The sequence below is a fragment of the Melospiza melodia genome, chromosome 2 (assembly GCF_035770615.1).
Source record: "Melospiza melodia melodia isolate bMelMel2 chromosome 2, bMelMel2.pri, whole genome shotgun sequence".
In the NCBI taxonomy this organism is placed as follows: Eukaryota; Metazoa; Chordata; class Aves; order Passeriformes; family Passerellidae; genus Melospiza; species Melospiza melodia.
Genome location: NC_086195.1, coordinates 105,751,143 through 105,773,008, shown reverse-complemented (window position 1 = coordinate 105,773,008; position 21,866 = coordinate 105,751,143).

Sequence of the window (21,866 nt, the reverse complement as noted above, 5' to 3'; positions counted from 1 at the left end):
GAAAGTATATAAATTTTAGGATATTGAACTTCTTCCTAAGTTTTTCCTAAGTTTTTCCTAAGTTCTTTTAAGTTAAATTTTTCTTTGAAACCTAATTCTGATATCCCAACTGCATGAAAGCAGAGCTATAAAGTCAGGAAAACTATAAAGAGAATGTGTGATTCTGGTTGCTGCCTGAAAACGAGGATGGGCAGTATTATTATTTCAATATATTTCTGCTTGTTCATTGTTTGGCATTCTTTTTTATCACTTTGCACTGTTGCTTTTCAAAAAAATATTGTATATATATAACTGGATGCTGAGAAAGCAAACCTATTTGCTCCAAAATAATCCAAGATCTTTGAGACAATATGTGAACCAGTTACTTGCCTTGAGGAACTTACCTAAATTAGGTTTTACCTTTTCTTTTAAATATTAATTTAGAAATAATTTAGTTCCATATAGAATTATAAACTGAGAGAGAACAGTTTTGGCAACCATTTAATGTCTTTTTTTATTAGGTTCTTTTTATTAGGCCTTTAATTAGGCTTCTTTTATTAGGTTAAAAACTGCTTTTGTAAGTTTCAAAGGCTTGTATATTTAATAGCTGTCATTCAAAGTTGAACTTGTGTTAGGTATTTATGTATTCTATTTATATTGTATATCCCTCATATCTTGATTAACTTGCTTGTCATGACTGCTAAAATATATCAAGTTATGTTTAATAAGAAAAGAAACCAAAAATATGTGTATAAGTGATTATGGATTCAGATAATTTTCAGAGGTATTGACAATTCTCATCCAACCGTAAATTAAAATAATTGAATGATTATGTGATTTTGAAGTGTTTCTGAATATGATGAAGTGTGAGTACTTTCAAGAGGTTACAAAAAAATCCCTACTGTTATCCAACAATGAAAGAAAAAGCTACTTATTTTTTAGAACTTTTGAAAAAGTATCAGAAATCATTTTTTATTTCTTCGTTTTACCATAGAACTGAAGAAAACTTCTTAATTTGAACTTTTTCACATAACAAACACTAAGCATCTATAATGGCAATGTGTATGCCAAATCTTTGGTGCAAGCCTTGGATGCAATTCCAAATGGTGAAATTACTAATAACCCCTGAGAACAGCAGCTTCTGCCAGAAATTAAGGAAGAACCTGAGCTATAGAGCTGCTGACGCCTTTCTAAAATAACAGTGTATCTAGCTGTAAGAGTAATTCTAACTGACCTCAGCTGCTTTGTGCCAGAGTTGCTAGGGCAACTTGTTCCTTGTAAAATCTTTCTGAGTTTCCATGAAAAAATAATTATTCTTTAACTGTTCTAGTGATTCAGCCTTCTGCTGGATTGTATATGTTAAGTTTGTTCAAATTCCACTAAGGGAGAGATTTTCTCATCATGGGTCATAAAAGCAGTCAGTGTTTTGACATTTTCACCTTAGAAACAAGTCAACAAGATGACAATTTTCTTTATGCCTTGGATAGCCTGCTACACATCAGTTTGATAGTGTTTTACAGCTGTTTCAAAAATATATGTAGATGGGTACTGAGGTACGTATTTCTGCAAGTCACAGAGCCTATAACAGAAATCTAGACAAAAACTGCCAAATATTTTTCATGCTATTTATCTTCAGAGGTCACAAAGAAAGACCTTATACATAAAAAGCTGATTAAAAACAAAAAGTCAGCTTTGCTTTTCTGTCTTTGTTAAAATAAGATGATCTTACTATGTACTGTGTTTTGTATAGTTAAAGGGTGAAGTCATGTACTATATGTCCTCTAAAGGAAATAGTGAATTTCAACATGTAGTAGCATAAGTATATTTATTTACATGGGTGAATTCTGCTGCACTTCATGTTGTATTTATGCTTCTAAAGTGATATATAAGCTCTTTAAAAACAAGTTTGTGTGACTAATGTTCCCTGAACATTTGCGCATTCAAAATGCTCATATCAAAGGGTGTGTAGGCGTGTTTAAAACTACCCAAATGCTTTTGAAAGACAAAGACCTTGCTAAAATTTCCACTGTGGCTCCTTAATAGTGTTCCTGAACACAAGAACGTGTCCAAACATGGAATTAGAGACATATGTTATAATGTTTGAATGCAAGAACAGTGCTTCGTGTGCTAGTATGTACGTTGCAGGAGACAGCATAACAGCATTTTCAGCTAACATTTTCCATTTCAAGAAGAACAATATATGCAGGGCCATAGATTCTAATATAATGCAGATTGCTATAAATCCACTGATTTCAATGTTTGTGAAAGAATACTTAGAAAACTCTCCTCACATCTGCATCTTAGCAGAGGCAAAACAGATTATTGCCTAGGGCAGTGGATGGATGGAAGCAGCAGAAGCACCATGCAGCTTTGCCTATTCCAGTGCCCTGTTCAATCACTGCCTTTGCATTTAAAAAAGGGAATGAGTATATGGATTTTATTAGAGATAATTTTCCCTCATTCATTTTCACAGTGATCCATCCCAGCTCATTTTTTTCTGAATATCAGCCTTAGCCTCAGTTTCTGATTATTGGGGCAGGAAAATTTTGCTCTGTCTGTAACACTAAGAGACTATTAACAGTTTGTGAGTACTCTGTCCTTTTTCCATGCTGCCCTAAAAAAACCTTTTGGTGTGACATATTTCTTGCAGTTCTGCTAAGAAAGGTAAGGAATATACCTATTCTTCTACTTAAAAAATTTTTCGTGACAGTTAATTCCCCAAAGGACTGACTCCCTCATATTCCAGCTATTAGCACCTTGTCAGTAATTTCTGGAATTATATGATTATGTTACCACAACACTCATTTCAATTATCAACTTGTTTCCAATTTCATAACATTTTACTATTTTACTTCACGTTTTTTTGGGGGTTTTTTGGTTTTGGTTTTTTTTTTTTTTTTTGTTTTGTTTTTTTTTTTTCCCAGAAGCACTCAGTTTACAGAGAAAGTTTTCCTACTTTCTTTCTGTTATTTCTTAGGACTGAATCTTCTCCAAATCATGGCATTGCAAGCTGTATGATTTTATTTGCATAGGCCCAAACCAAATATGATTTTAAACACAGGGATAATTTTAGGCACTGATATAGTATCATACAAACCTAAGAGATCATTCACAATGGTAGATGATTGCTACAATAGCAACCTTTGAGCAAGATTGTTGAAAAATAATACAGTAAAGAGTTAAGTCACTCTGAGGAACTCATAAAAATGTTCAAGTTATTTAATGTCTAAAAGCCCAGATCTGTGAAATATTTTGTTTCAGACCATATGCCCCAGAGGCTGATGCTCAGCAAGTGTCAGACTTTATTCTGTCAAGGTAATTATCCACTTGTTTTACAACACTGCCCGAGTATGATTATCATTACCCATGGACTATTTTGTCTTGCAATGACTAAACAATGTTGTAGCAAAAAATGCCAAAGGTTCTGAAAGAAACGTCTTCTAAGTTAATGCAAGGGGAAAAAATGCAATTTTTTTTCTTTCTAATCACATTTCTAGGATTTGTTAGTTCAAGCTTGTCTTTACATTCAAAGGTCAGTGGCTCTGATTTCCTTGAGTTACTCAAGGATTTCACAATGCCCTAGATACCTATAGTCCTCATGCTATCTGGTCATGTGAAAAATATCAGAAGTTAACTAAGCCTATGGAATTTCATATGCAGATGATTTATTCCTTCTTGTTCACCTCAATTAAAGTCGAAGGAGTTAACAGCAAAAAAGTTTTGTGAAAAGATTCAAAGTTAAAAAAAAATTCTCAAATAATATAGACTGAAATGCACGGAAATACATTGACACGAACATTGATCACGTGATGTTGATCACAACTACTGAGCAGAAAATAAAACAAAGAAAAAAAGTCTTGTCGCTCCAAATCTCTGTAGAAGTGATTTGGTCTTCTCAGGGTTCATACCCATATGAATAGAATTTAATTGACTTTTACCTGAGCTGCTTAAGAAAAAGAGGAGAATGGGGCTGGAGATAAGGGCCACGACTGGCCCAGACATTAACTAAACCCAGGTTAGCCCATATTACATGTTTCCCAGGATTTCCCAGTCTAGTACAACCACTTAACATCTAATTTACACCAATCCCTCCAGTTTCCATGGGAGCCACACAAGAAGGAAAGAAGCTGAAGATATTTACATCGTACACTGTATTCATGCAGATTTGGTGACGGATACACCCTGAAACAGAGTTTCTCCCCACCTTCAATACTTGCAGCTGGAGCACAGGGCTTCCCCTCTGTTCTACAACAAGGCAAAACAAGCAGCAAAGTGGCTGCCTGAACAGATACAAATTGGGGTACTTAAGTGGTAATTTTCCTAGTCCCAGCTTGAGAATGCACTAGTGTGTGGGAAATACTGTTGGGGAAAAAATGTGGAATAGAATTCAAGATAGGAATTAACCATCAATCTCACCCATGAGGAAAAAGCCCAAATGGTTGAAGAAATTACTGTAAAAATCCACAGCACAGAACAATTTACTGTTTTACTCAGTGTGCAGCTGAGATACAGAGCCAGAGATCTTTGCTCACTAGTCTTGAGCTACGGGTGAGTATGGATAAATTTCAGACCACAGCAGGGGCCTTGACATGGGGAAAGATATTCCCACTATATTGAGGGCTTTCCATTCGGGAGAAATATACAGGTGCTGCATGGTTAGAGCAAGGGCATATCCTGACAATGGAAATCTTGAGTCTGTAAATTACCCACCTATAGCTGAAGAACTACAGCCCTGTGAGTTGGGTAAAACAAATTTGAGGATAACAAAAAGAATGAAGAACAAGGATGTAATGTATCATATACATATGTAAGAAATATAGGGAGAAAATCTGAACATAACATGGACTTGCAGTTCAGTGAATGTGGAGCCAGGTGTGGAGTCAGTTCACAAGTAAGTAAAATAAAACTATGCAAATCCTAGAATGAAAAAAGAAACCACCAATATCACATGCCTCTTGGTGAAGAGCTTCGGATGTAGGTGACTCATTCTAGTCTGAAGCCAAGGGCAGTAGAAGAATCAGCATAAAACCAGAAAAAGGATTGTATAAAAACCAGAAAAAGGATTGTATACTAATATTTTTAATTTTTTTAAGCTTTCCTGCAATAAATACATATGGACTAGTAATAAATCTTTGTTTAGCATGTTAATATTTCAGTTGCACTAAGAAGAAATTCTTGGGGTTTTTAATATTAAGTGTGTTTGGTTTTTGCCTATAGCAAGATTTGGAGTGTAACATGAAAGGAGATTTGTTCCCTAATCTCTAAGAGCTCACTTTTTACTGCTTCAACTAAAAATTTTGTAAAGAAACACTATGCTGAATTAATGCATAAGTTTCTCAGAAAAAAAATTAGTTTGCAGAGAACTTGGGGCTGCAGTCTGAACTGAGCATAGTCTGCTCAGTTTCCTCAAGCAAAAATGAACCTTCAACTGAATGTCTTGGTGTCTCATTTTTCTATGCGTGCCTCATTCTTCTGATAATAGAAACTGGGGACAGCCTCTATGACACTTGCTGATGTCAGCATTCTTAATAGAGCAAAGTTAATATTTATTAGAGTCACACTTGATACTAATTTAATGTAAAGTAACAAAAAATGCAGAGAAAGAACAAACTAAAATAACAGATTATTTTGAGATACAGTTTTACAAATTCCCTTCGTTGTAATACCTTCTGTGAAGAAAGAAAGAGATAAGAGAATCAAGGACTGCCAAGTAAAAAATGAAATATTATAATGATTGTTGATGCTTCATTGTGGAGCACTGAACCATCTATCACTCATCCTGACATTAAAGAATGATGATGCTTGTTAGTTTCATTCTCTGTACATTGTTTAACTCCAGTCCACACAAATTTGTTACTGTTAGACAGACAGCCCTATAAAACATTTGGAAAAGTCTCAAACTTCTTTTAGAAGCAAAACTATATAAAAAGTATAATTCAGACTTTAAATAAAAAATTGCTTGTTAAAATCTTTTTCAAGGAAAATAAAGAGATATAAAAATATTAAAAAGGAAAACACATCCTAGGATTGTTTACAAATATGACAAAGGGATAGATTTGTGTATAATTTCTAAAGTTGATCTGTTACATTTCTTGGTTAATTATACTTCTTCTATGAAATGTCTCCAGGGAGGAATGCCTGGAATGTGAAATCATGTAAACCCAACCAATTATCCTGAGGGGTTCTCAAATGCTAGATTTCACTCATTACTCCTATTTAGCCTGTTTTTATTTGCAAGGTAAGGCAAGGTACCTCTTGAGAAAAAAAGATCTTCTATCACTTGATCTAGATAGAACAGAGAGACTAGATAAATGCTCTTTATCTACTGCTTCCTAAGATCTCACTTTTTATTTCCTGTTCTTAGCTTTTTTTATTCCCTCTAAATGCTAATCTTGATAGAAATGTTCAAATCAGACTCCATAGCAATTACATTTCCTTGAATATTATATTGCAATTCTCCACATTGGCCTGAAGTAGTACTTCACCTGTACTTTGTTTTTGGAAGAAGATTTAATCTTAGGGTTTTTTGATCCATTTTTTGTTTTTTTTTCTCTCAAGTCAAGCTTCAAAAAACAAATGTCAGAAAAACAGAATTCAGTTAATTATTTCATTTCTTCTCAGTGTTTGTGTTGAAAAGTTGAAAGTTCTTATTTTTTAAATTCAGACTGGTAGTCCTGGCTCTCGAACTGGATGTGGTTCAGAAATAACTGCAGACCAAGTCCCATAGTACGACTGTCTTATGTGACTAGCATTGTGATTTACTGACACAGGCACATTTAGGGAAATCTAATACAGGGAATTAACCTGCAGGCTCTAGGAAACCCAATGTTATTGAGTCACTATCAGATTTAGTTGCACATTCAATGTAACTCTCCATAAATTAAAGTGTTGAAGCTTGTGAGATATGCATTATCTATCTGTCTATCTATCTATCTATCTATCTATCTATCTATCTATCTATCTATCTATCTATCTATCATCTATCTGTCTGTCTATCTACATTTCTATTCATTCATTCAGGAATGGATGCAGAGCCATTCCCTTTGCAGTGGGATTAGCCACATTAATTGTGGGCATCTCTCTTGAAAATAGGTGGCCCTAGCAGAAAGAGTTGGAGCAGTTCCCAGGACAGAAAGGAAGAGGATAATTGTGCAGTATGGATTGTCATTGTATTCATTCCTCATCCTTTTTTTGTACAGCAGTAAAGAAATACAACACAGGAAACCAGCCTTATCTATCACACATCATCCAGGCCCACAGCTCACCTTCGCTTCAGGTAACGCCGTTCTGTAGAACTTGTCCTTTGGGGCTCAGTAATCTAAAGATTTATAGAATGTCTTATGGACATTCACCTTAATCACCCCTTTTTTCCTCTAAAAATACAATCAGGTTAGTTACAATTTTACAAATGAATTTCTTAGAAAAGAAGCACCATAAGGCTGCAAGATAAAGTCACTTTCCAGTTGTCCCCTTCAGTTAGGTTTCAAGCTTCCAGAACAATACTTGCATTGAAAAACACTGGATTCTAACTCAGCCCCTTCCTGCAGTGCTATGGTCGTGGATTCCAATGCCTAAAGTTATTCCTAATTATTTTTACCTTTGTATTAGATATTACACATGAAGAAAGACACCCTTCTATTCAGAAAGGTCAGCTTCATTATAATGAAAAACACTAAAGAATAGTATAGGGACTTATGATCCTATATTTTCAGAAAAGAGGGATGAGAATTTATCTTTTGGTGTTCTGTATTACTGAGGCTTTATTTTATCTCTCCATTTATGCCTGCAAGACTAGCAAGGAAAAAAGGACTGAACGAAAAGCGTTCAAAGGAGCACAAAAGGAAGAATCCACTCTCCCACTCTCCTATCTGGAATCAACAGAATATGAATCTTTCACCTGTAACCAAAAAAACATAAAAGTGCTTAACCCATAGCTACACAAACATTATACAAACATTATTCATGGAATAAAAACATATATTCTATATATTCTTGGAAATATAGTATTCCAGACTATACTACAGAGGGGTAACCAGCACCAGAGGTGGTGCTTATTGCAAGATGATATTGTTACAAATTGAAATGGGAAAAGGTCATGTAACAAAGAATGGAGCTCCAAGAATGAATGAGATGGAGATTTTTATGGTGTAGTATGCAGTGCTGGAAAAGTCAGCCAAATGTTTATTTGAAAGCTGACTACTTCTGTGCTATTGCAGTTGGACAAATACATAAATAATTCCTTAGTTTAAAACAGAGTACCTCTTACAAGGCTCAGAATCACATCCTTGTGGGCTTTTAACATTTCACTTGGAGCCAAGAAAAATTTAAGTGTTTCAGCAAAGTTTCACTTGCTTTTTAATTGCTCAGTCTCATAAATTAAAAAAAAAATAATTCAATTAATTATGCCAAGCAGAATAGCTGAAAAATGTTGCATCAATGCCCATGAACTGAATTCATCATTTTAAAGCTTTGTATTCTGATAAAATTTAGTCTATGGTGAGAGACATGCAGTCAGCTGCTCCTATTAGAGTTATATAGTTTAATTTTAATGTGATTCTGAAAAGTGAGAGAAGTGATACAATATTATCTACCTATCAGTATTCAGTAAATATGTAAGTATAACATATACTACTAGGTCATCTTAGCTTTAGTTACAATAATTTGTCATTGAAAAAAATTTCAAATATTTAATTTTAGGTGCACTGAAAGGATCAACATTCAGAATAACTCATTCAAAACAATGCAGTTAGTAGATCAAATCATAAACCACGTATATGCAACATTTATTTTTCTACTCTCTTTTCAGCTATTCCTGAATTCCATCATCAGAGCTGTATTAATTTACTCAGACAGACCTTTAACATTGGTAAGATTACAGCTCTATGCATGACTTTTTTTCCATACATTAGTTATTGTAGGGAATTAAATGATATTTCCATTTGTGGAATTGAAATAAATTGAAGCTAAATGTTTAATAATATAAGCAAGGTGGAATTTTATATTGTTTTCTCTTTAAATATATATCAAAACATGGTTGCACAAAGGATGTGAGAGAGCAGTACCGCTCCATGATGAGCTAAATCTAAATGCATATTAGATTTTGTGCTTGTGGACCTTGTGGACTATTTTGACTTACTATAATTTAGAAAGTGTAACTACAAATTAAATTTTCATGTCCAGTTGTTTGCAAAGACCTTTAACTCTATGGCACTAAGCTGACATATTACTGGACTTGTGAAAATGAAATTACATGTCCAACCTGTACCCTAAAGGACTCGTGCTGCTGCCTAACTAAATAAATTGAAAATCCTGTGTGCCTAAACAATTGCTCTTGTTTTTCCTAAAATCAGTTTGGCAATTCAGTTTGCCTCATCCTTTTGAAAAGTAAGCTATGTTCAGATATATTTAGGAAGAAATGTGCAATGCAGAATAAATATATATATTCTTAGGTATTTAATAATCTCAAAACAATTTCTGAAACTCTCAAAGAGGCAGAAATAGCCTATGTAGACACCTAAGTAATGAAGTCAGTTACCAGAACAATTGTTCTGGTGGAGTTTGAGTTAACTGAATTATAGAAACATAGACGGTAAGGTCAAGTCTTTATTGAGAATTCAGTTCTCCTGATGAATGATAGTAATAAAAGTATTTGGAGTACTCTTAGAAATATTCTAAATTATGGATTCACTGTGAGGTGTTTTGCTTCTTTGATTGCTGAATTAAAAAAAAATGGGTTTTTTTTCTCCACTAGAATTTAATATTTCCAACTATGCTATGGGAATAAAGTTAATAGAACATGGAAAATAAATCCCAATTAAACAGAAGAGAATAATTTCAAAATATATAAACTGCTGGGCAATAGAGCTGGTCCTTCTGCTACCAAAGACATTAGTGTTAGCTCACTTTTTTATAGAGCATTTGTTTAACTATGTTCAGAATGCCAAGGTCATGGGTTTGATCCCTGTATGGGCCATTCACCTCAGAGTTGGACTTGAGACTTGTGGGTCTCTTCCAACTCAGAAGATTCCGGGATTCTGTAATATTAGAGTTACAAGAAAACAAACAAACAGACAAACAACCAACCAGCCAAATACAGTCGTTTTTGTAAAATCTGAGAGTTTCAAAGTTAACATCAGAATAGAAAAGACTCATGTTGTGGAAAAGTCTTTATCCAGTGGAAGTGAAGAATCTTCAGAGGGTGCACATTAAAGCAAGGAAGTCCTACAGGTTTTCTTTAAGAAAATACATGATCTTCTAAGCTTCTCTCTATATACTTCCATATTGATTGTTACTATCTCTGTGTAGAATATCACAGCTGTCAAATGTCACCAATCAGACCGGCTGTCTGATTGCCTTCTAGGATTTCTAAATGCTGCATTTTCCTTAGAATGATCATTTATTATAATAGTTATAATAATAGTTGACTAAATATTAAACCGTTCATAACTGAATAGTAAATACTTTGTATTCTGTTTTTATCCAATTAAATACAGTATTTTCACCCAAGCAAGGGAGATGAAGGAAAGAGTCAAAAACTTAAAATATTGAAAGATAATATTTATCACAAAAGAGGGATTTTAGCTTTCATAAGCACTGTATTTCATATTATTTTTTATTATTTCTTAACTAAGAAGCAAACATTCAGAGATTAAAAATAGCATTTAAAATATTAATTATTTTAATTTTAAAAATTACTAAAGTACTTTAATTTTTCTTCACAGTTTCGCAATTTTCATTTTATCAATATTACTCTTCTGTCCTCTCATGGGAGAAACACAAGAGAATCCAGGGAATCTGAATAGTGTGATACCCAGAGTATTTAAATAAAAACATATAAGGCAAAATAAATACTGTTGCTTTGCAACTGTAGTATAACAAGGCAACTGAAAGAGACTCAGTATTTTTGTTCAGATTATGTGGATGTTTAAAATCCTTAGCCAAGGTGAGGGGGAAATCTTAAAAAAGAAGTAATTTCTAAACCTGATCCATTTTGAAGGAAAAAAGTAAGTGTTGGAGATAAAAAACTTGCATGTAATGAATCCTTAAAATTTCTCCCTAATGTATTCACACTGCTTTCATCCCCTGATCAAAATATGTTACTTGAAGCACATAAAATATTCTGAACACAGATCATTAAACCCAGCCCTTATTAGACACAGTGTATCTCCACACAAAATTTGGATTTTTAGTGTCTGCCCCACTTGTGGAATCATGATAAAATATGTCTAAAACCACAAGGATCATAGTTTCCTGAAAGAAAAAGGATACCACCCAAAACTACTGATTTTTTTTTGGTGCGCATATATTCTAAGAATCATCTTGTTCAAATTCCTGTTCAGAAGCATATAAAAATTGCAGAGTAACAATCTCATATCCAGAATGAGCAGAAGAATGCAAAGGAAAAAAATAATATCCTATAGGCAAACAATATACCTCTAAACATGCAAGTACCTTTAGTGATTTAATGCTTGACTGTCTAGGAGAAAAAAAACCTTGATTCTGTCACTCCCAAGAGCAATGAATGCTGGCCTAATCTCAAAAGCCAGACTCAGTCAACTCTGAGGATTTTCTCTAGGGACTATCTCTAAGGATTTTCTCTAGGGACTAATTAAGCAAAGTAAACTGTGGAGAGTCTGGTTCATGCATGGCTGAAAGAAAGAGGCCATGAAGGCATACAGTTGAAGGAAAAGTAAAAGGTAGTTGTAAAGCAATTCCCAGGCTTGATTCTATAAATAATTAGGCTCTCTCAAGCACCACTTTATAAACAATAAGATTCTCAGACAATCTTCCCATAACAGGCAAAACACTCTGTCCTTGGGATCTCTGGGAAAAGATAGCTACTCTGGGAACAGATATGGAGGTTTTGGGAACTTTTCATATCACAGTGAGAACGCTGGTCCTGTTTTCAATAAACAAATCATGGGTATTGTAAAACAAAAGGAGGGGTTAGAGTTTTCTCTGTTAACCTATCGTGAGCTTGGATTTTGCAATATGCATGAAGTTAATTAACACTGTTATATAAAGTGGCTGATTGATCAATAAATGGAAGTCAATGCTGATCAACGACAAGGTGGGTTGGCTTCCTTCACTTTCAACAGTAAACCATTGCCATGATGAAGCAAAACAATGTATTCAAAAGGACAAAAAACAGGAGGAAGCATAGGTGGGACAGAAGACCTGAATTAACCAAAGGTTTATTTCACACCCTTCAAAGTCATGTTCAGTACAGAAAACAGGGGAGTTGACCTGAGTGCTGGGGATAGGATTTGGTATCTGTTAGTGAGTAGTAAGCAATTGTATTGTGCATCAGTCGGTTTGATTTTTCACTTTATTTTCATTATTTTATTTACTGATATAATTATTTTTTTTACTTCATTTCAGTTATTAAACTTTTTTTGTCTCAACCTAAAAGCTTTTCTTTTGATTCTCTTCCCTGTTTCACCAGAAGAGAATAGGAGGTGTACCATGCTGCTCAGTTGCCAATTAGGCTTAATGCATGGCAATCCCAAAAGTACAGAAGCAATTTATTATACTATGGGTTTTTTTGTTGGTGGTGTTGTTGTTGTTGTTGTTGTTGTTTTTGTTTTTGTTTTTGTTTTTGTTTTTCTGCTACCTAAGAGATAATTGTCTCAGTAAAAAGTCAGCTGGATTTCATTTGAGAGACACTCAGAAAAAAACCCCACAGTTCCATGTGCCATCATAATGTAGATGTCTAAAATAACTACAAGATTTCTTTCTTTCGGTGTCTCTGTTTTGGCTTGGTTAGTCTGTTTATTTGTTACTAATGATAAATAAGTCAATAAATTAGTCAACTCATTAATTTTGCCTAGCTCCAAATTTTATCCTTATTATCTATAAATTTATCCTTATAATTCAGGTCTTGAACTTGGTTTTAGTCCAGATCTTTTGGAACTTTTAGCTTGGATCTGAATTGGACCTGCCAGGAAGCTTCAGCCACCATTATGAAACTGTTTCATGTAGGCTTATCCCAAAGTTTCAGCTAGGAAAAAGAAGACAGGAGAGAGTGACAGTATTGGGATTTTCAATCCAAGTGGGTAGACTGAACAGGGACTGGTGCAAACCAGGGAAATACTGCAGTAATTGATAAGGGAGCCACCCATAAATCATTGAATAGCTAGACAAGACATGGACTAGGATGCCAGCTCAGTTCTTGACAGATCTGGATTAGACAGGGGTAGCTATCATTGGGAAATGTAACACTGTTAATGTTAACAGGTAAAGCTGTTAATGGCTCTCCTATATATAACCCCATCAGATGGCTGGAAAAACTATGGATGTGACCTAGAAAAAATATTATCTGAGCCCCCTAAGTTTTCTATTCATATTACACTTTCTCAGGCATCATAAATTGAGCCTTAATAGCCTTAAGCCACCTCAGTGTGGGTAAAAAAAAACCAGTTTGTCATGACTTTTGACACAGGCTATGTATTCAACATTTGACAAATAACTTTGTTTTTCAAGTTGTGCTTCAAACTTTTGCAAAAGGTCTGATCACTATTTCCTGCTATTTCCTTTGGCTTCGTGACTAATATCAGGCAATCAATGACATGCAGGTTCTCATGGAAATTCAAGATATCCCAAGAGAGTGCTTAATCAGCTTTGCCTCAGGTGGAATGCTTAAAAGTAGTCTCTCTAAATAATCTTCCATCAAGGCAGTTTTCCTGGAGCAGGATTCTGTATTTCAGTGTCAGGAGGACACTTGCTGCTAAACAGTGAACAGTAGTATAAAGATCTTCTCCTTGGGCATATATTTCTCTATCTAATTCATCTACTCTTAAGGTTTTTAATAAACTAAAATTATTCTTCCTAGAAGTGTCCAAATACATTCACATGATTAAGGACCACATGAGAAACAATAATTACTAAAATGAAAAATTTCCCAGTGTTCAGAATGTCTATGTATCACACTGAAGTGATGGAAAATCCAGAAAAAGATCCACTTAGGACTAATATGTCTGAATTTTCATGAACTTTGGAATATATTTTTATTGTTATTGCTAATATTGCTTTAGATGAATATGTGAATGCACTTCTTTGTGCAAATCACTGGTAATTTACCAGATAGCTTTCTTTTCACTTCAGCCCATTCCCATCTGCTAGTTGAGAATAATTTCTGCTGTCCACTTCCTTTGTAGGACTCAGTTTTTTTTGTGCTGATAATCTCTTCTTGAGATGTGGTTGTCTGATCTGTCAAACAACATCTTTCAGTTTAAAACCAATCACAAAATATTGGTAAATAGTTAGACAAGTGATTATTGATCATACATATGTAAAAAGTTAAAAATCAGCCCATCCTAAATTTGGAGAGTGAGTAAAAATATGCCAATTACTTTGAATACACAACATGTAACTGTTCCTATAATATACCAGCTTCTTCTTATAAATTCTTCCTCAGAAGCAGGAGGAAGGATGAGAGAAAAGGAAGACACATGTAGAATTGGGTGAAGGAAGGGTTTCAGTTACTATGGTGATAATGAGCATATCCAGGCAAAATGTCACTGAAGGAGGTGCTGCCGAATGGCTGGGTATTGTGCAATTCTGCAAGCATAAGTGCCTTTGCATTTTTGCAAAAAAATTTAAAAAGCTGCACAACAGAAAACATAGTTAAAAAGGGCAGCACACAGATCAAAGGTACTGAAGAAATTGTGAGAGCTTTTTTTTTTCTTATTTTAAAGCTTAGCTGAGCCCCATTCACTAACATCTGAGTACTCGTGATGTCAAAAAGCTGTGACAGCGCCATCATTTTGTCTGACCTCTCTTGCTTTTGCTCCCTCACCTGAATTCTGGCATTCTGGCATTTTTCTGTTTAAACACAGCAAGAAAAAACTTGGAAAAGAGAAAGAAATGTGTATGTCTTCATATATAACAGATTGGAATGAAGAACGGAGGTCAGGGAAATAGAATCATAGAATCATTAAATCACAGAATAGTTTGGTTTGGATGGGATATTTAATGGTCTTCTGGTCTAATCCCCTTGCAATGAGCAGGACACCTTCAACTAGATCAAGTTGCTCAGATTGCTGTCCAATCTGATCATGAATGTTTCTAGTGGTGGGGTATTTACTCCTTCTTTGAGCAAGCTGTTTTTATTATAATAATGAGAAAATATTTTAATCAGAATTATTTATTGCACAGTATGAATGCTATAAAAGCTATTATAATATAGTGCACTATGATGAAATCTTGAAACCATTATGCGAAAGCAATTGTATCAAACCTGGCAAAGCCATTTACTAAGTAGATGTTGATGTTATTCACCCATACCAAAGCTCTTGGGCAAATCTCTTCTGCTTCATCTTGGGGAATAATCTTGCAAGTTTATTATTCCTCCCACTCAAGGGAGAAATCTCTGCGCACGGAATACAAGGGATACATAGGAGGCTAAAGCACACGGAGTTCCACCTCAGCATGAGGGAGAGATACTTTACTCTGGATGTGGCACAGCACTGAATGTAGCAAAGGAAGAGACTGTCCAGGGAGGTCATGCAATTCCCCTCTCTGGAGACACTCAAAACCCACTGGGACACATTCCTGTACAACCTGCTCTAGGAGATGCTGCCTTCACAGGGGGTTGGACTAAATGATCTTCAGAAGTACCTTCCATAAAGATGAGAAAGTTGAATGCTATCTGATGCCAGCAGATCTGGTGCCATGAAGACAGCCCTAGCATTGAAAATATCCTGATTATGGTGGCAACACCAGCCATGGAGTTAGATATTAATAGACCAGGTCTATCCAAGAATATCCATTCAAAACTAAAAGGTCCACAAAAATCATGCTGTAAAGAAAGTAAGAACAGTACTAAGTTGTAGAATTTTAAGACACAGAGTGAAAATGAGACAATAAAATGTACCAAGTAGTACCAAGAAGTGATTAGGCAAGAAATGTCGAACAAGTAAAATTATGTTAAAATAATAAAGAAAAGGTTTAAGCAATAGAAGCCTGACAAAGAGGATAAAAAGATTAACTTTGGAAGATGCTGAAGAGATTTTGAAAATAATGTGTTGATCCAAAGGGCAGAGAAAACAGATTAAGTTAGTTATCTTGCTTATTTCTTGGTAGGGAGAGAAGAAAGATGGTAAGAGGTCAAAGAGGCATGGGGTGCAAAGCAGATAAAAATGGGGACCACCAAAAGGCAGCAATGCTGTCAGCAGGTTTAATGGAAAGGCTGAGATACTGTAAAGAGACCAGTGGCAGTAATTTGTATCAGCGTAGATACTGGTGAAGGAAGAGTTGTAAGAAAACAAAAGTTGTAAGTCTGTCAAGTAAACCACAGCTACTGACAGTGGTGAATAGGTAACTGAGCCGAGAGATTTGAAGCAGAGGCTGGAAAGCTATTTTTTGAACTTTTCGGTGTACAAGTTGTTTTCTCCTTGTATAAACACAATATTTCTTGCTTTCTGGGTTTTTCTGGAAGTAGTTAATCTATCTGGCATTGTAAGGTAATGTTCACCATTTAGGCAAAAGCAGGTATTTAATTTTAAGTGTCTGGGTTATTAGTATATTCATTAGGAACATGCTTAGGTTAGGAGTTTTTTAGTTATTTATCTACTTACCTCAAATTCAGCTAATGTATTATGTTATGCATTTTAAATATTATTAAAGTAGAAATGTTTTAATGTATACCCATAAATAATTACTTTATTTAAGCAAAAATAATTGCAATCTATGAGTTAGATTAATCAATTCCTTCTATTCAAGTTTAGAGGCACTCCTATCATTTTAATAGTATCCTCTCCCCCCTTTAATTGGCTTATGAATCATAATTAGTACTATGAATAGCTCATATATGCTACTTTCTAGTCCTTGTCCAGTGCATATCATAAAAGTATACTAGTCTCTAATATGAAATACTTATTAAACAGCTCAATATTACTTCAATTCTTGCACATATCTAACTTTCTCAACAGGCTAAAGATTCCAAATCTTATTTATTTTCAGACAGAACTGGGGGGCAAAATAGAAATAAAACAATGCAAAACTAGCCTAAATAAGGAATAGAAAACTTGAAAGTAAATAAGTTTTTAAAATATTATTTTACTGCTGTGGATGTAAAAAGGAATATTTATTTATACCCAAATTGAAATTAAATGAAACAAAATAATTCTTCCATTTGAATATAAAACAATATACCTGGTCATAGTTGTCCTGCAATTACAATACACTTGAGGGGCCATACATTTGCTTTCATATGCTTGACAAGTAACTCAACTGATAATTTTATTATTGTCAGATTTTTGTTACATATATTTTTTTTTAATTCTGTTTTCAGCAAGACCTTATTCTGACTTTGGAGGTCTCATTCTTAAAAAGGAAAGTGAACATAACCTTCAAAAAACATTAGCAGTCAATGTTCTTCTCTAATGTTTAGATATCAAAATCAAAACAATATCAAAAACTAAAAATAAAAAAAATAGACAATCTATTTTATGGTTAAAAATAAACTTGCACTTACCAAAATGAAGCAATGAGGACCTGGTGAAACAGATACTGAAGCTTTCATTAGTTTGAAAGATTTGTATTTTAAAATAAATCCTTTATCTCATTACTTCTTAATAAATAGATCATCTCAATAAAAGTTTATCTTGTGCCATTTTTTATGGCATCTGGGGCTCAACTGAGTTGCCTGCAGGTAAGGGCAAATATTTGCTATCACGGGCAGGTGAATGAAGCCTAAAGCACACAATATTTCTAATGTAGCATATGTAGATATTAACCAGACAGTGCTAGACTAGGGATAATTTTTTGCATCTTATTATACCGTCAGTTGGAACATCGTTCATGCTACATATGGTCTAAAATGATGAAAAATGTTCCAAAAATATTTGTACCCTTCTCATTCCTTCTGTAAAGAAATACAGGTAATGATATTTCAGTTTAAGAAAAAATAACAGTGCAGAGAGTAGAGGGACTCAGACCAAATATATTTCAATCACATTTATATATGAAATTTGATGAATTTCATTACTTTTTTATTCTTTGGGAAGGACGACATAGTCCAAGAAAGAAAACTTGTTGGATGTGTTCTTAGCACAAGTTACTTATCCTATTGGGAATGTCGTGCAGTTCAGGATAAGTCTTGCTCTTGCTGCTAATATACCTGATACAGCAAAACTTCCTCGGATCTGCATCTGACAAGGTCCATGATCAATAAAGGGCTTCTATAGATAAATCAGCAGCAAAAGGAAGACCTAGAAAATGTGAGTCTGTTAGTTACTAAGTGGCGCAGAGTGCATGGCAACAAAGGACATGGAAAAAGCTGAGATATTCAAAATCTTCCTTAGCAGGGTCTTTATTGTTGAGATTGGCTTTCAATGATCCCTGGTTCCTAAAACCTGCGGAAAAGTCCGATCTTGGAGTTTTGCCATTCCAATAAACTGGACAAACACAGATCTATGGGATTTGGTAGCATGTACCCACAAGCACTGAAGGAGCTGACATCAGCCAGCTGATATCACTATGAGGGCACTAGAGATTATCCATGAAAAGTCATGTCAACATGGTGGCTTAATGAGCTGTTTTCAGAGGACTAGGAAAACCCATACATACCTCCTGTCTTCCAGAGGGTCAAGAAGGAAGATCCAGGGAACGGCAGGTGAATCAGCCACATTCCAGAAAATTATTATTGTCACCATGGTCTAGCCTTTGAAACAAAGAGAGGAGGGGTACAGTTTAGTACAACCTAAACATCCATGGATTAAGGAATGGCATTCAGCTCCAAGATGCAGAGCCCGTAATGTTGAAGGCTGAACATAATTGTTTATATACGAATTACATACCTAATCTTTCTTTATATTCAATGGTGATATAGCAAACATAGCCAATGAAGAATTAATATCAGTACCTATGTCGTTCTTATGTCAACAAAAATAATTTTAGGGAAATAAATTTTGCAACTAGATGTGACAAAACATGTGATAAGAGAAAAGAATATTTCTAGACTTGTCGTTGTTTACAAAGATTATTTTTTGTAATGGATTTTTTTTTGTTAAGTAAGTGCTATTTTCTATCTCTGAAATCAGTGCAAAAATACCATTTACACTATTAGCGTAGTGGAAAACTTAAATCTCTGAAAGCTCTATAATAAATTTGTAATATATGAACAATAACTTAGGATTTTTAACATTATATCTTCTTTGTCCTTTCCTCATCTTATATTAACCATAACTACTAGTAACTCTGGTTATGAATACACGCCTTGTCTGGAAAACAAGCATATTCAAATAATTATGAGTTTCAAATCCTGCTACAAATATTTGACTGAACTGTAACTGTTGGAATGAATATGTATGTGGGAAAAAAAATACTAAAAGAAGCATGTATGGTCAAATTGAAATTGACTGACTTTTTCTTTAAATTTATTAGGAAAACGATGTGCATTTAAAATATCTGATTGGTCCGAACATTTATCTCTTCTAATCATACTTAAAGTAATTAGAAACTCAAAATCAGCTCTTATCTATTAACAGTAGCCAGAGTTCTTGTATTGTTTCTAGTGCAGCTGTTAAGTGCACGGTACAGAGCATGAAAAATTTACTAAGAGTATAATGATTATCTATTATTTAGAGGACTAATTTACAAAATATCAATGATCATTCAGCTGTGTTTTTGCACTTAGAGTCCCTATAGATTTCAATGATATACCTTGAAATTTGCTTTCCAGTGTAACAGCTACAGTACAATACCTAAAGGATTGAGGGATTGGCTTTTGAATATTAGAATAGGTCAAGAAGTGAGTCACCAACAGATAAATATTAAAAGATAGTAAGAAGAAAAGTAAAAGGAAGTTCAAGTAGTTTATAAAAAACATTTTCCTCATTTCACCACTATAAAATAAGTGAAAGCTTACCAAAAAACTTTACAATGGCAGTTTAAAAAATATTTATATGATGACTGTATCTTCTTTTATAGGGAAGATTAAAAATATGGAGCATTAGTGCTACCAAGTCCTATTGTATTTGTAGAAAGTTTGAGTTTTTTATTTTTTTCCAGAAGAGAAAAACTTTTTCAGTGAAGATACAACAAAACTTTCTCTGTTTTTTAAATCTCTAATGTGAAATAAAGCAATTTTCAAATTTCAGTTAAATCTGTCAAACTACTTCAGTTACATAGAAAGAAAAAAGGTATATTGATATATGTAATATCATTTTTTCGTTAAAAATATTTTCAAAACATTAAGATCAGATATTTCATTAGAGCAAAACCAGGGCTGTGGTATGCTCAAGGAAAGTAAGAGCTAAGGAAGAATGTGGAAGTATTTGATGTTATTTCTGTTTAGTTCAAAACTTCATGATCAGAGTGAGTCTCCGGGGTGTAGGAAATCATCTGGTTTCAGGTTAATTTTCCATTCCATCTAACTGAAATCACTCTTCTTACTGAGCATTGCATATGGCACCAGATAGTAGAATATTGGGAAGTGCAAGGCTTTCAATCATATTTTGAAAGCTCCTCTTCTTTTGTAAAACTAGTCATTTACTGATTAAAGTAAGGGCCAGAATCAAATGATAAGGCTCCTCTCAGACCTCTTCAATGTGTGTCTCTACATGTGAGCTAGTCTTTCTGTGCTCCTTCTCTGCTCAGTGAAGAGAAATCAGCACTTCTATGGCACGATTCATTTCATCCTAAAGTAGGTGTCAGAAATAGGTCAGCTGGATTTCTCCCTAAATAGTGCCTCTTTTTCTCTATTGACTATAAAGAGAACCCGGGGTGACTAGCTCAGCTATATGGTAGACAACTAACACAAGGTAAAATTCCTGCTACCTGGGATGCGTCAGCAAGTAATACTACACAAGTTCAGATATTTAGTAATGGATGACCTAGTTTAGGGATACAATTAGGGACTACGACTCTGTTTTTCTGCATTGCTACTATCCTGTTCTTCCTTTTCAGGAAGAAAGAGAACTAGTTCCTGTCAAGACTCAAGCAATCTTCTATTAGTCTTTAATTATTCAGTATCTTAGATGAGTATCTCTTCATGGAAAATATATGCAGAACTGCTTTTCATATTACTTTCATTATTCTGTCATGATCTGTAACACAGTGAGAAAGAGAATTAAATGCTAATCAGAAGATATATGTCTGATAATGTGAAAGGTTTGTATCTTAAAATTCATGAAAAAGTATATTAAATATTAAAAGATTGGTATGGCTAAATTATAGCAGCATTCTTGTAAATAAAATTATTTCAATTAACATTCTGAAAATACTTTTAAAGTTACTTCTATATGAAACCTTGATAATAAATTTTCATCCAATAGATGAAGAACAACTTCAAACTAGATCTATACCAGACATTTCACTCTCCATGAATGTGGAATCAATCTGCACATGAGGTAAGTCTAACACTTGGGATTTTCTGAATATATACAAATATATATATTCATGTATGCCAATTGTAGAATTAGTCCAACCTATACTGAATCAGATCTTCTATGCATATATACTTGAACTATGCATGTTTAGCAGGATCATTGGGAAGATGTGTACTAGAATTTTTGGTCAAGGAAATATCATTGTCTTCGCTGAAAAGATTTAATCCAGATTGTGTGGGATAAACATGTTGTAAACCTTCCAGCATTGGTTTGTCTGACTTAATTTCAGTCCAGCTGAATAAAGCCACTGACTCCTATCTTGAAGTTATGATTTTATGAGTTAAAGCTCAAGCTAATGTAAAAATATAGCTAGATTAAAATTTCAAATATGTAAATCTGTAAGGGAAATATCAAGACAAAAAAAAAAAAAGAAGAAAATGCTAAAATCCTGTGAGATCTGCACAAGCCTTAGGTTAAGCAAACTGAATTATTTCTAAATCACCACAATAAAGTCACTACTTTTCCATTGTAACTCACCATATCTCTAACAAAGAG